We start from the raw sequence: 16,771 nt of genomic DNA on the forward strand, positions 1-16,771 counted from the left end.
TTTCACATTAAATGAGTGGCTTTCAGTGCGGGTCACACATTCTCTCCCATTCTTAGTCCTAATTACCATTTATTCAGCCTTTCTTCAATGTTGGCCTGCTATTTTCTTGTTTACGTATCCTTTTCTTGTCTCTCCCTCTCTCTCTCTGGGTTCCATTTCCACCATTCCGTTCATCTCTCCACCTACACCCCCACCCCCAACCCCCTTCCAATTTCAGTCAAGCATAAATACCAACGTTTTCCTAGCTGATAACTTTTCTGGGTCACTGGACTCAGAAAGTTTGCTCTGCTTTCTTCCTGCAGATGCTGCCAGACCTGTTGAGTTTCGCCAGCAATTTCTGCTTTTGTTGTACCCTTAGAACCTGCTCTGTTTTACCGTGCTGCTGCTTTTCCTAAACTTTCTCGAGTCCTGCAACACTGTTTATTGGAACAAAAACAGAAGTTGCTGGAAAAGCTCAGCAGATCTGGCAGTATCTATAAAGAAAAAAAAGAGTTAATGTTTTAGGTCTGGTGACCCTTCTTCAGAACCGCCAGACCTACTGAGCTTTTCCAGCAACTTCTGTTTTTGTTCCTGATTTATAGCATCCACAATTCTTTCAGTTTTTACTGTTTGTTGGAATTTAGGGACATGTTACCAGACGTAGCTATCTAGTGCAGTGTTTTGCTTTATTACATGTTTCTCTCTAGTTTTCTCTCTTGTGCTCCTATCTGTTCCCCTCATGTCAGAGAAGCATCATCATTTAGAAACCAAGAAAGTAGGAGCAGGAGTAGGCCATTCAGCCCTTCAACCCTGCTCTACCATTCAAAATGATCATGGCTGATCATCCACTCAGCCCCCATATGGGGCTTTGGCCCCATAACCTGTAATCCCTTTAGCCCTAACAACTATATCTAATTCCTTCTTAGAAACATTTAATCTTTTGATCTCAAATACTTTCCGCAGTAAAGAACTGCACACACATCACCATCATTTACATCATCACTATTAGCATCCATACCTAAGGGTCAAAAAGAAAAAAGCTGTGATTGGCTAGACCTAGAGACAGTAGGAACTGCCGATGCTGGAGAATCTGAGATGACAAGGCGTAGAGCTGGATGAATACAGCAGGCCAGGCAGCATCAGAGAAGCAGGAGTTTCTGAAGAGGGGTCCAGACCCAAAACGTCCAAACTTGAGTGCAGAAAACTGCATTCACACATCAAAGTGCTGCCACTTGCCAGGTCAGATTTTAGCAAGCACTTTTCAGACAGCACTTGAATGGTTGTTCTGCTGAGCCTTGAATGCAATGGAATTGCCCACATTCAGCTTTTTGTACACGGATGCTCTCGAAATTCCTGCTTGAAGTCCAAACCCACCTGTTGTAAACACTGATGTTGTATCGTTTCACAGTAGTTGATTGGATCCAGCTGGATCCGATTGCAGGGGGCAAGAGGAGATAGAACCAACATTTTGAGATTTTGAAGCAGTTTCAGGACAAATGTACAAACCCAGTAACAGTCAAGAACTAATGATGTATGTGAAAACTGTACATCGTTTAGCTTATAATTAGGTCATTACCATAGAGTCTGCAGAAATGTCATAATGTCATAAACGGAAAAATAAGGGCGGCATTGCATAAGGGTTTTTTATGCCGAATATAATTGATATGTGAACATTTTAGTTTTACATCCATTAACAATGTATTTTGCATCCATTTTCTTAGTGAAACCAGGATGAGCAGGTTGTGATTGTGAATCTGTACATTCATTTGTTGTCTAGCAGTATTCTGTGGTTATAAATTTTCTGTTTTATACCTAGGGTGGTTGCATTAAGAGCATAAGGAGAGCACATTGTCCGCAGCAAGTCTCAATGGTATTTTGGTCAATTATATGGAGAAAAAAAAAGAGTGTAACAGTCCTTGTGAATACAAGCTTACAGCTGCAAACTATAAACTTTGTAGGATCATTTCCAGAACCTACATCTGTGTGCTTTAGTTGCACGTACTTGCTTTGCGTACGTGGCACACTAACTCATTGCCACTGCTTCTGTTATTTTTGCCTCTGTTGAATGACTATTAAAATCCCTGATTCTGTGCTGTCCTTTCTTACCTGTTGGCTTGACTATACCAACGCTCTCCTCACTGACTTCTCACCTTCCAGTCTCTCTAAACCTGAGCTCATTCAAAACTCTGCTGCCAGCATTCTAACCAAATCCATTTCACCCAGCAAAAAAAAAGAAAGATGCCGGAAGTCAAAAACTAAAACAGAAATTGCTGGAAAAGCTCAGCGGGTCTGGCAACCTCTCTGGAGAGAAATCTGAGTTAACTTTTCAGGTCCAGTGACCCTTGGAGGCTCACCAATGCTCTGTGTGGAAAAAGTTGCTCCTCTGGACCCTTTTATTCCCTTCTGCTCTCACCTTAAACCTGAGCCCTCTATTTTTGACTCCCCTACCATGGGGAAAATCTGTTGGATATCCATCTTATCTATGCCTCTTCATGACTTTATAAACTTCTAAAAGGTAACCCCTCAGTCTCCTACACTCCAGGTAAAAAAGTCCCAGCCTATCCAACATCTCCTTATAATGTAAACCTTCCACAGCAGATAGCATCCCAGTAAATCCTTTCTTCACTCTTTCTAGTTTAATAATTTTCTTTCTATAGTTGGGTGATCAGCAATTTCTGTTTTGATTCCATTTCAGCAAACACCTTAGTTTTAAAATTCTCCATCCTTGTTTTAAAATCTGTCCATGGCCTTATCAAGCCAACTGCCTAAATCCTGCTCTATCCCCACTGTTGCAATCTCTACAATCCTCCCAACTTTTTGCACACTTCCAATTCTGGCCCTTTGCAGACATTTGATTTTCTTGATTTCAGTATTTGTGGCTGCGATGTCAGCTCTGGAATTCACTCCCTAATCCCCTTGAATTTCCTGACTCTTTGCCCTCCGAACTCTTTGACCAAACTTCTGTTTGCCCGTTTTAACATTTCTCTATGCGGCTGGGTGTCACATTTGTAGCTTAGAGTAGTTAAAAGATTAATAAAATATCAAATGTATTGTAAATGCAAGACGTTTACTGTTGTTCCCTGAATCTTGCGCAGTTGTCCCCAACTCCTCAGATGCCTATACCTGTCCCCTGGATTAAATTCATCTCCTTGTTGTCCGTCCAAATAAAACAGCTGATGACATTACAGGAATGAGAGCTCTGTATGACAGCTATGCAGGGTTCTCTCCCTGCTCTTTATCTGACATTTATCATAATCAGTGTAGTGGTAGTGTCCCTACCTTTGAGCCAAAAGACCCAAGTTCAAGTCCTACCTGCTCTAGACATGTGGCAAAACAAAGCACCAATTAAAAATATCTATAAAAATGTATATAGTTAAAAAAAAGAGTTCTGGTTACCAAGTCCAATTCCGTGTCCATCTCTAACAGCATATCAAACAGCCTCTTCAGTCTTTATTGGTCAGTGCATTGATTAAAGGAGGTGCGAGGTCATGTTGCAGCCTTACAGGACATTGGTTCGGTCACTTTTGAAATACCGCATTCAGTTCTGGTCTCCCTGCTCCAGGAAAGATGTTGTTAAACTTGAAGGAGTTCAGAAAAAGATTTACAAAGATGTTTCTGGGCTTGGAGGGTCTGAGCTATGGGGAGAGGCTGAATAGGCTGGGGCTATTTTACCCTCGAGTGTCGGAGGATAAGGGGTGATCTTATAGATATTTATAAATTCATGAGAAGCATGGGTAGGCTGAATAGCCAAGGTCATTTTCCCAGGGTAGGGCAAAACTAAAGGGTTTATGAAATTTTTAAAAGGGACCCAAGGGGCAACTTTTTCATGTGGAAGGTGGTGCATGTATGGAATGTGTTGCCAGAAGAGGTAGTGGAGGCTGGTTCAATTACAATATTTAAAAGGCATCTGGATGGTATTGAAAAAGGAAGGGTTTAGAGCAATATGGGCCAAATGTTAACAGAGAGGACTAGATTAATTTCAGATCTGGTTGGCATGGATGAGTTGATTTGAAGGGTCTATTTCTGTGCTGTACATCTCTATGACTCAATAAGAACTTGATTTACTCATCTTGCAATGGCATACCTATCCATACTGCATGAACAATAAAATCTTCTAACTACATGCAGCCATCGATATTAAAGCTCTCCAGCAACTCTGACACCTTAACAAATTAATTCCAACTCTGCCTTAGGGCATTTCTCAACTTATTCTGAGAGATTATCAGCATTTGGGAATCTGTCCCTCATAGAGAGGATGGGATTTTGGTGTAGCATGGATTCTAACGGTATTTGCCATGGCTGGATGAACCCCCATACTCTTCAGCCCAAACATTTTCTTCCTTGAAAGTTGCCGAATCTACGAGTGTCAGTGAAGAGAAAGATGGTTTCAGGAATATCAGCGAAGAGGGAAAGCAACAGATATTTTTCTTTTAGCCATGAGCTAAAAAGATCAGGAAATCAGCAGCAGAAGGACTGAGAAAATGGTCAGGAGGTGTGGAGAAGTGATGGGCAACTACAGGAGATTAAGTTAGATGTAGAAAGAGAAATAAAGTGAGGTTGGTGAGCATTGCTCAACAGAAGCATGCTAATAAAGCACTTCTATTATACTTGATTAGTTTTTTTTGTTGATTAATGTCATCCCTGGCACTTACATGGCAAAAATGTTACTTGCCATTTGTCAGCCCGTTGGCCCGGTCTTGCTGCATTTAGACATGAACTGCTTCAGTATGTGAGGTATGATGACGGGTGCTGAACATTGAACAACCATCAGAGAACTTCTGACTTTATTGTGGAGGAAAGGTCATTGATGAGGCACCTGAAAATTGTCGGTGCTAGGACATGACTCTGAGAGACTCCTGAAGTGAGTAACTGGACCTGAGACAGCCAACCTCCAATAACCATGTTTGTTACTTGTGGTTGTTGTGCTTATCTGGTGGGCTGCTTTGTCCCAGATCGTTCCTCAGGCTTTTTGGATGTTTCTGGAGCTGCACCCATCCAGACAAGTGGGGAATATTCCATCACACTCCTGTAAATAACGGACAGGCTTTGGGGAGTCAGGAGGTGAGTTATTCTTCACAGTATTCCCAGGCTTTGGCTTGCTCTTGTAGCCACTGTGTGTATGTGACAAGTCCAGTCGAGTTTCTGGTAAATGGCAACTCAAGGATGTTGATAATGGGAGATTTCAGTGTTGGTAACACCATTGAGTGTCAAGGAGTGGTAGTGGACTGTCTCTTATTGGTGATGGTCATAGCCCGGCATTTGTGTTGTGAACGTTACTTGTTACTTGTAAGCCCAACCCTGGATATTGTCCAGATCTTGTTGCATTTGAACATGGACTGCTTCAGTTTAGTGTTCACCATTCCTGGACTTCCCACAGCAAATGGACTGCAGTGGTTCAAAACCGTAACTCATCATTACCTTCTCGATGGGCAATAAATGCTGGCCCACTCAGCAACACCCATGTCCCATGAATGAAGTTTAAGAAAGTATTAGGGATTTTTGGAAGATGTTTATGGAATATCTATTGTACAATTATACCCTCACTCTTCTGTGCCCCTATTTAATCAATTGGTAGAAGTGCACTTAACATTTACTTCAGTAAATTTTGACTAAATGGTGTTGTGAAACTCACTGCTCTCATAAATAACTAACATCTCTTGTGGTGTTCCTGTTTATGTGGTTATTTACACATTGTCTCTATTCCTGTGTTCTTTTGTTATCCATTCTTCTTCAGTCTTTCAATGATTGCCATGCTATCATGTTGCTAAACTGCTTGTATCCTTACAATTGTTCTAGATATAATTACAGCTTCAACATTGTCAACAGAGCAGCTTTGTTCATCACTGTATTCTTAAACAGAGCTAGATTCAATGTAGGGCACAGAGACGGGCCCTTCATCTCAAAGATCTAACTTGCTAGTAAATCAAAGAATGCACTCGCATTTAAAAATAACACAGTTCAAGACCTGTTAATGCACTATACAGTCAGTTAGGTACTTTTAGAATGTTGTCACTTTTACAACGTTGGTAACTTAAACATCTAACTTGTTCACAACAAGCTCTGATCACCTGCAATGTGATAAAAGCCAGGTAATCTGATTTTTCGCTTTGTGGATCGAGTAGTGAATATTGAGCAGCGGTTCAGTGGTTAGCACTGCAGCCTCACCGCACCTGGGACTTGTGTTTGATTCCTGCCTGGCATGACTGTCTGTGTAGAGTTTGTATGTTCCCTCCTGTGCCTGTGAGGGTTTCCTCCAGGTGCTCTGGTTTCCTTCCACAGTCCAAAAATGTGCAGGTTAGGTGGATTGGCCGTGCTAAATTGCCCCTGAGTGTCCATGGATGTGCAAGGTAGGTGGATTAGCCATGGAAATGCGGGATTATGGGAATAGAGTGGGGTTGGGGGGAGGTGGAACGGGTGTGGGTGGGATGCTCTTTGGAGGGTTGGTGCAGATTTGATGTGCCAAATGGCCTCTTTCTGCAATGTAGGGATTCTAGGATGCTGAGGAGCACAGAACTGCACGTTCAAAATAATTCTAAACAATGTTTCATATCCATAGAAAACCAGGTGTAGTGCTGAATGAACACAGCAGGCCAACAAGCATCAGAGGAACAAGAAAGCTGATGTTTCGGGTCTGGACCCTTCTTCAGAAATGGGGGAGGGGAAGGGGATTCTGAAATAAATAGAGAGAGGGAGAGGCAGATAGAAGATGGATAAAGGAACAGATAGGTGGAGAGGAGTCAGACAGGTCAAGGAGGTAGAGATGTAGCCAGTAAAGGTGAGTGTAGGTGGGGAGTTAGAATGGGGATCGGTCAGTTAAGGAAAGATGGATAGGTCAAGGAGGTGGGATGAGGCTGGTAGGTAGGAGGTGGGGGTGGAGCTTGACGTGGGAGGAGTGGATAGGTGGGAGAAAAAACGGACTGGTTAGGGAAGCAGGGATGAGCTGGGCTGGTTTTGGGATGCAGTGGGGGGATTTTGAAGCTTGTGAAGTTCACATTGATACTATTGAGCTGCAGGATTCCCAAGCGGAATATGAGTTGCTGTTCCTGCAACCTTCGCGTGGCATCGTTGTGGCACTGCAGGGGGCACAGGATGGACATGTTGTCCAAGGAATGGGAGGGGGAGTTGAAATGGCTTTATATCCATAGACTTCTCAGGTTAAAGTATCATCCAAAAAAGGAGGCAGCAGTACTGAATTGTCAGGCATTGTTGACGCACATCTACATGAGATGACCAAGATTGTTTTGACGTATTTATCTGCATCAGATCAGTCCAGTTAAAACCTGTTACTGTTCAGCCCCTGTCCCTAGTGAATATGTTGCTAGAATCTTTATTCACACCTTTATTATTTCTAGACTTGATTAGCTCAGTGCACACTTGCCAGACTCCACATCCTACTATTTGTAATCCCAGGCTAACCAAGACTGGCCCATGACCCAAATCTTACCAAACCCCATTCAGCCATTGGCCTGCTGCTCACGGACCTACTTTGTCCCAAGGTTGAATAATACCTTGGTTTTAAAATACCCATCCTTTTCTCCAAAGCCCTATCAGTATCAAAAACCTCTGAAAGTACTCGTCTCCTCCTGTTCTGCATCTTGAACATCGTCAGGTTTAATCACTACGCCATTGTGTTGAGGTATGGTTTATTGATTATGTAGATAAGCCTCTGATGATAGCTGTGATGTATCTGTGCTCTCCGTTGTCAAGCACTTGGACTCAGCTAGGAGGTCGGAACTTGTACAGCAAAGCTCTGTGGCCTTATTGTCACGTACGGTCTATTAATAAGTGTTGTTTAACAGAAACCTAGAAGTCTGCCTAAAGTTTGAATGGAAGGCTGAAGAAAACTTACCAAACACAAGGGTAATTATGCCTTCAGCTATCGAAACATTAGGCTCTGGAAAAACCTTCTCTAACCTCTCCTTTTCTCTTCTTATCTTTCATCCTTTTAAGATACTCCTTTAAACCTACTGCTTTGACCAAACCTTTTGTCATCAACCCATTCATCTCAAAAAAACACCCACTAAACTGCAGATGCTATAAATCAGAAACAAAATCAGATATCACTGGAAAAATTCAGAAGGTCTGACAGCATCTGTGGACAGAAAGCAAAGTTAATGTTTCGGGTGCAGGGACCCTTCCTCAGAACCCTATCATCTCCTTTTGTAGCTCCGTGTCAAATTTGTTTCATAAAGATCTTCTGAAACACCTTGAGATATTGTACCACATTAAAGGCACCATACAAATGCATGCCCCTTGTTGTTATTGTACATGTAAATTCATAAATTAGCATGGAGCTGCTCAAAAATACCCACAAAATGCTGATTTGTTATTCTACTAATGATTTTGTTTGTTGAATTTACTGATGTTCTTCATTCTTCTTGCATAATGATGCTCAGAACTAATGGTAAGCAGCTGCAAGCAGAAACTTGGCAAATGTTGAAATAATTTTGAGCAACTAAAGCTTATAACATTTTTTTTCTAAAGAGACCTAAGATCTATGGAGCAGATTACATCTTTGGAATTTTTCATGCTAAGACTCATTTAATGAATGGTAATTAATAGGCTCCATACATGTTTTAAGTGATTACCTCATGCCTTGTTAATTTTGGAACTTTCATGATGTCAAATTGCATGGTAGAATTGGAGATTGCACCGAGTTACACTGGTGCATAGTCTGGAGTACTTTGCCAAGACTCTAGTGTAGAACTAGTTCTGGCAGATGTCAAGTTTAAAGCTTAAAAGGATTGCTGAAAAGGTGTAGCTATTGTGATATTCCAGAATCATGGGTGCTCTCAGAATAAAGAAAAGACAAAAATGACTATAGCTCTCAATTGCCAGAAACTTGCAAATCTCTAACAACCACAGACAGCTTGTGTTCTCCCTGTCATTAACTGGTGAGCACCAGATTTAAAGCTGGACATGCACCTTGCTTACAGCCTGTTTATTTTATCTTCGGTGAATGTCAAAGTGGTCATTGCTGTGTTGTATTCTGAAGTAAACACATACCCGCTGTTCGGCACAACCCTGAACTATCAGCTATGGCATAGTGCTAACACTCATGCCTCTGTCTCAGCAAACTGTGCATTCAAGCTCTGTTAGATTCTTAGCTAACATCAGAGTGAAAGAAGGAGTGTTACATTTCAATATGAGACATTAAACCGGTGCCCTATGTATCTTCTCATGTAGATTGTGAAAGGGACTCTGTCTTTCAAAAACTTGAATGGGATTGTGATGTAGTGATTGTATTGAAGTCAGCCAGGTAGAATTCATAGACTATGAGTTCCCTGAGTGGGACTATTAATCTGGTCCAATAAGAGAGCCCTGGCTGATAGATATAAACAGGAACATCAGGGATTCTGTTCACTCTGCTAGCTGGCTTTGAGGAAGCTGGATCAAGGACTCTCAATGTGTAAATAAAGGATGACATGGTGATGAGATACTGGCCTCTGTGGAATTATTTCTCGCATCTTAATGTTTCGGTCTATATTGATCCCTTAACCTCTATCTCTGTCATGGTCATTATCACATTCATATTTGTAGGACCTTGCTGTGCGCATGTTTACTGCAGAACTTCTTGCATTCCAGCAGTGACACCCTCCTTAGCTTTGGCATATCTAGTGATTGTGAAAGTTGCTTTCATAAATAAAAAATTTCATTGAATGTTTTCATACTTTATAGTCTTACATAGATAGAGTTGAGGTCAAAATATCAGTTTCTTTCTGACAGCACCAATTAAATGTTTCTCAAGGGCTACATTTTGATATTCAGAGCTACTTTTTCATTCTCGCTAACTCCTTTATTATTTCATGCAGTCATATAGCGATTTTACCTTGTCTTTGCGTTGACGTGTGGGATAATTGGACTTACACAGAAGCAGAATTTTTAAAAATTCATCAATATCCTCAAAAGTCATCATCACTCAGTTAAATATAAAACCACAACACACAGGGAAAGCATTAATTTCAAGTCAGCACACGCCAACAGGCATAAGTTAGCAACAAATCATTTAGAAAAACTGACACACCACACCAATACACACACAAAAATACATCACCATAATTACTGTCTACATGAGCTGGTGAGGTCACAGCTAACTGGCTACATCTTGAAATGCGATAACACATAAATGCAAATCTTTATGAACTAAAACATTTCAATACTAAATTATCCACTTGACAGTTTTCATTACAATGACAATTGCCATTAAGTACAGAACATGAACATTGCTGATTAAAAGGTACATTTTGTTAAAACTATTTATCTTGCACTCATCAGGGACATTTTACAAGAAGACAAAGAACGCAAAAACAACATTGATACTCTATTAGAGGACAGTGCTGACTGGTTGCTAAATGAGCTCTGATTGGTGGAGGCATTGCCATTGAGAATACACGTATTAATGCTGATTGACAGTAAACTGCCAGGTTTTGTTTACATTTTAAACCAGGCAGTTTGGCTGTGATTGGTCAAGATATTGCTCAGAAAAATTGGACTAGCAAATGGCTGTCCCTTATTTTGTTGGGATAGAATATGTATTTTGCATCCTCATGTTCTTTCAGTCAGTAAAGAACAGGTCCCTGGGTAACCATATACATAGCTTTCAGTCAACACAATTGTGTCATTATTGTACATCAGATGGCAACATCACATTGATTATTAGCTTAATTCTGCCTGCACTCAGGATTATTTAGCAAATGCTGCCCAATTGCAGTATTACATCTATTTTTTGACATTGCTGTAACTGTGGGCTGGTTGGGTATGGTCAATACCTTACTTATTATGAAGCAATATCATGGGATGTAGAGATTACATACCTGGTGTCACATGACATTGAAATTCAAATACCACATTAGTCACTCATGTGATAAGCAGAGTGTCTTTCTGGTTTGTCAGCAGCATCCTGTTAATGCCAGTGTGATGCCAAGTGTATGGGCCATAAACTGGAGTTGTCTATGATCCTGGGCTTTTGAATTTCAGAACAGGGCGCTGATTGCTGTGAGAAAGATCGACTGCCTTTCACAGACTGTTCTGGGAAATCTGTCAGAATGGAAGAGGGCTGAGTGAGATGTTTAGTGTTGTGTCCTGTAGAATGGGGTAGGGTGGGTGCGTGTCTTCCAGCACTGGAGGTGATGGCTATGTCCAGCTGTGAGGACATGATGGTGAGGAGCTGGGGGTGTGTTGGGTGCTCATGTCCTGCAACCGGGGCAGAATAATTGGAACTAGAATGGGGGAAGGAGGTTCAGATGCAGTGCTGGGCAAGGGAGGCTCAGGTCGAGTCGGGTGAAAACAGCTCTTGAGCAGGAGGAAAGGGAGGGTCGGGTTGTAATGGGTTTGGATTGGGAGGGGCGAATAGTTTTGATAATGGGTTAAGTGGGGCCAAGGCCAACTGCAGGAAAGGGAGGATTAGATTTGGTAGAGGGATATTTGGGTCTAGTTGCAAAGGAACTGGGGGCCCCAGTCACAGACCGGTTCAGTCAGAACTGGTGGCTGGATTAATGGGAATCAAATCCTTGTGGGAAGCAGGGCATCAGGTCAGGGTCTGGGGTTCTGGGAGAGTTGTAGTTCAGTGAGAGTGATGTAGGTTGGGGGGCAGTTTAGTACTTACTTGGGAGTTAGACAACATATTTAGTTGTTAAACCTTTCTCCAGTATCCATGTACTTAATGCAGTCGAACCTTCCAAATTTTCTAATTTAAGTGGATACTTTCAGAGCCTCCAATTTAGTGACATTTCGTTTCGAGTCTGCTTTGATGGGGCTGCACAACTCCCTTGCGTGCTCCAGGCATGATTATCTGGCCTTTGAAAAATCCCTTGTCCTTACCCACTCCACCTCCCACTATTGTACCTCTGCTAAATCCCCCTCCTGTACTAGTGTCAAACAAAGTAGTTGAACAGAAGGCCCTGTTTCTCTGCTGTACATCCCTGTGACTCAATGACTCTGTGCCATTTACCCAGTTTGCAAAATGATTACAGAGGGTTGCTGCTCAGAGATTCGACATTACCATTTTGAATTTGCTCCTCAAAATTATAAAAATAATACAGGTGCTCCGGAGCACCTTTGCAAATCTGATTTAAACATTGTAGTTTTTGAAAATGCAACATTTACCACCCTCTGATCATTATTTGGTTTAGCCAAAGGGATATTTACATGAGCTGCAGGTGAGGAGAAAATGCATTATTTACTTTGCATTGGACCCAACAAGTTTGGTTGAAATGTACAGGAATTCTTAATAGATCATTTGTGTAGAGAGATGGAATCACTATTTACAATCTCTCCATCTCTTTTAGTACAGTGGTAATTAGGGAAATGTTCAAGCTTGATTGAAGATTGTGCACTTAAGTGTTTAGATCTGATTTAAGAACCCTGTGTAATACGAGCTAAGTCGAAATGGTTTTGGTGCCCTGAGATATCATTTCAAGATCAGGGCAACTACTTTGCTCTAGCTTTGATTTTGTGACTTGACAAAAGCTTTCCACTGTGTTGGAATCTTCTCCTGTGGGAGACAGCAGCTTAACTACATTTCTGCAACACCCCAGTTACAATTTTTTTCAATATGTATGACAAAAAGATTTGATTTTTGACCATATTTTTTACTTGTTCAGCTTGTCCCAAAGTCCTTTACACCAATGAAGTACTTTTTGAAGTGCAGGAAGTAAACACAGTCAGGAGATAATGAGTAGAAAATTTGCAGTTTTAGTGATTTTGGAGAGTCTGGTGCATGTTCATTAAAATCGTACTCAAATTTCCTACACTTTAAGAAAGAAAACCTTACATTTATATAGAACCTTTCAAAACTTTTTGACATTCCAAAGAACTTTATAGCTAATAAGCTGTATGAACTCTGCAATGTGGGCAGCCAACATGTACACAGAAAGGTGACCACACAATCCTTTTGAGCAATAGTAAAAATGAAATACTGCATTTGCTGAAAATCTGAAACAAACACACAAAAAGCAGGAGATGCTCATTCTGTCTGAAAACATCTGTAGAGAGAAATAGAATTAACATTTCCAGTCTGTTTTCACTAATCTTTGGAACTAAAAGGTGTTGGAAAATAGGTTCTTTTTTGACAGAGGCAGAGGTAACTTAGGTTTTTTTTAAAAAAAATTGCAGTCTCAGGGACCTTAGCCCACAAAGAACGATAGGCATCTATCTCCATTAACTTGGGGGGGTAAGCACTCTGCCTCTGTCAAAAATATAAAACAGAACTGATTTTCCCAAGAGATAGTAAGAACTGTCGACACTGGAGTCAAAGATAACACAGTGTGAAGAATGGCCTTTTCCCGAAACAACAGCTTTCCTGCTCCTCAGATGTTGCCTGCCCTGCTGTGTTCCTCCAGCCCCACGCTGTGTTATCTATTACTCATTTCCCCAAACCTTTCAGCTCTAAAGAAGAGTCACATTGGACTTGAAATGTTAATCCTTTTTAGCAACATTTGTCAAAGGATATCTTAGGACATTACGGAGAACTCCCCTGTTCTTCGCTGACATAATAGTAAGTAAATTTTATGTACACCATATTTATAATGGATAGGTAGGACCTCAGTACATTGTCTTCTGAAAGACACCACTGGAGAGGCAGCCTGGAATACATGCTGATGAAGAAGGGGTAATTGTTGTATATATTGTAAAATTACTAGCAATGCAGAGATTATCAATTTTAAAATATCTCTGAAATCACAGGATTTCAGCACTGAGGAGATGCTCTGATTGCTGTATTTTTTGCTCTGAGCTCTCAGCCAGGCCTAACTGATCAAGTGCAGTGAACATAAATTGGATGGAGACTCACATAACTGAAAACCAAAGAATTGAACGCTGCAGTGATATGAGCTGGTGACAATGCATAGCAAACTTTCCATGAACATTCGCCATCTCTCTCCTCTCCAGCATTGCTGCTATGTGTTAAAGTAAGGGTTTGCAAGTTAGAAGCCTTTCAAAGTTCATTATTCATGTAAGCACCTGGTCACCACTTGTCAGCCAGCTATTTAACCACATAAAGCATTAGGGACCAATAATCTTTTCATCATAAGTCCACATGCATCACTCAGTTCCCTCATTTCCCCTTGGTTTAAATACTCAAAGCTGCTGGTGTTACTGAATGCAGCACAGGGTAAGTCAGGAATTCTAAAAAAGTTCCTCTCTCCCTCTATTTCCAAATTAGTTACATGTTTAACGATTGCCTGCTTAACGTTTGCTGGTCAGAATTGCTTAAAACAAAATCTTTAAAATGATAAAGCACAGTTTTTGTGTCATTAGTACACACATATACAGTATTTCACACAGCACTGATCACTTAACCTCCATTCTACTTTAGTCAGGAAGGCAAATGATTAAAATTTAGGAAAGAGACAGAGGTTATAGATGAGAGATTAAAAGATACGAGATTGAAATAACAAGAATAATGTGATTAGTCATGATCGCTCAACCATCACAACGTGCCATGTTCCTCAGAACTATAGACAGCTTTTCTGAAAAAAAAGCAGACTCTTTGGGCCCATATATTGAATTTCACTGCAAGGTCAGAAAGGAGAGGACAATAGTGCATTAAAAGTATTATTGATTTGAAGAAATACATTTGTGAAATACATCCATATTCCATTCTGTAGTAATACATAACCCATCCCTTGTAAAAATACAAAGCTAAGAAGCCTCCTTTGTTAGAACATGATGTTTCTGGTATTAGGTTTGATTAGCATGAAAATTCATTCATTGTTCGTACATACGGAGCTCAAATGTCAAGGCAGAATAAAAGTCAACTTCAGCCCGTTATCATTGTAGCTTACCTGATCGGATTTAAAACCTTCATGAAGTACCTCTAATGTAATCCTGCAGGAGTGTATCAGTGATAAATCCTGATAGTCAAAGTTATTATGGATGTTATGTTGATTTATGTTTCCTCTCTATTTCAATTGTCCTCTATATAGGTGCATTGCAGTCTGGGAAAGATGTATGTTATTGTCATTTTTGGAATTTTATTAAAACAAAGGTCAGTTCTGTGATTGTTTTTTAAAGGTCAGAAAGTCAATTTGGAACAGTGACCTATATATATTTGTTCACATGAGTCAACCAACAGACCCAGTGGTGTGAATAAATAAAAACAATACTGCTGGGTTTATGAGAGCTAATGGGAACTGCAGATGCTGGAGAATTCCAAGATAATAAAATGTGAGGCTGGATGAACACAGCAGGCCAAGCAGCATCTCAGGAGCACAAATGATGAACCGTCTAGGCCCGAAACGTCAGCTTTTGTGCTCCTGAGATGCTGCTTGGCCTGCTGTGTTCATCCAGCCTCACATTTTATTATCCATACTGCTGGGTTTATGATGGGCAGACTAAATGTATTAAGGCAATCAGCCTGTTTTGATTTCAGAACAGAAGGCTCAGAAGGTAGAATAACTTCTTCTAGCACAGAAACCACGTTTTTTTTCACCAACTCATTTCAGTGCTATCAGTCACTTCAGCAGAAATAGTTTCCAGTCTGTGAAGATTCCAAGTCAGGAGAATTTGCATAGAAATTGCCAAGTTGTTTAAATACTGTATCATTGGTCCAAAGGAAAGAAACTGCAAAGTATCAGTAAAGTAAGTTGGGGCGGCATGGTGGCTCAGTAGTTAGCACTGTTACCTCACAGTGCCAGGGGCCCAGGTTCAATTCCAGGCTTAGGCAAACTATGGAATTTACACATTCTCCTGTCATCTGCATGGGTTTCCACCAGGTATCTTGGTTTCCTCCCACAGTGTAGGTTAGGTGGATTGGCCAAGCTAAATTGTCCACAGTGTCCAAGGATGTGTGTGTTAGCTATAGGAAGTGTAGGGTTACAGGGTAGGGAGGTGAGTTGGTGTGGACTTGTTGGACTGAATGGCCTGATTCCACACTGTATGGATTCTATGTTTCTGTTCTAGGTAAGGGTTTACAAAGTTGAGGTGGGATTTATGTCTCTGTAATGGATGATGTTGGGAAACAGATTGAAACCTTGTTTCAATATTTGTGTTGAGATTTTCCGATCTGTAATGTATCACTTTGTTTGGTTGTTTTCTTGTCTTTGTACAATAAACTTATGTTCTATTGTTAAAGAACATCTGTGGCCTCATGGGAACATTTTAATGACTAACCACCATGTTAACCAACAACAAAAATTAAATATATGATCTATCAAGCCAGGTTTCATTCTGGGCTCATACTGATTTGCCCAGTATAACCACCAACTGGGAGCATAACAACTTCTATACCCAGAAAGTCTGACTGGCACATCGCTATAGTATTAGAATGGGCACTGAATAATACATTCCTTGATCAGATCCCAGCAAAACATTCATTAGAGCAATGATTAAAGAGAAAGGTCACCAAGTTTTGCTAATATGTGCTTTATTGAGGTGACCCATCGATGTAGGTTGAAGTGGAGCATATTGTGACGTGACATAAACATGATGCCAACCACCACAGTTCCTCCAAATCCCAATCCTTTCACCAAAACCATCATCTAATCCTCTCAGCATAACTTGCTATTTGTTTTGGACTCTTAAGGTGCCAAATAATGACCCTACCTCTGAAGTAGGAGTCTCATTTGTCGTAATAATGTCTCTGAACAGGTTGATGAGAAAATATCTAATGGTCTATTACTTTCTGTCTCATGTGTTTTCCAGTTTCTTCTTAAATGTATTTGTGTTATTCCTCTCAGTAGCTAGTTCACAGCTGCTAAGCTCTGCAGTCTACTCCCTCTCTGGGTAAAGAAACTGCTCCTGAGTTTCCTTTTGCATTTCTGTTTCATTCTGTGTACTTCTTTTGAGACCTCAA

General features: G+C 40.7%; 1 protein-coding gene across 1 annotated transcript in view; it reads right to left on the bottom strand.

Moving 5' to 3' along the window:
• LOC125462240 (acyl-coenzyme A synthetase ACSM3, mitochondrial-like) overlaps positions 1–16,771 on the bottom strand; it is a 654,353-nt gene that overhangs the window by 285,258 nt on the left and 352,324 nt on the right. The window lies entirely within an intron of this gene.

Source organism: Stegostoma tigrinum, chromosome 23 (assembly GCF_030684315.1).
Source record: "Stegostoma tigrinum isolate sSteTig4 chromosome 23, sSteTig4.hap1, whole genome shotgun sequence".
Lineage (NCBI taxonomy): Eukaryota > Metazoa > Chordata > Chondrichthyes > Orectolobiformes > Stegostomatidae > Stegostoma > Stegostoma tigrinum.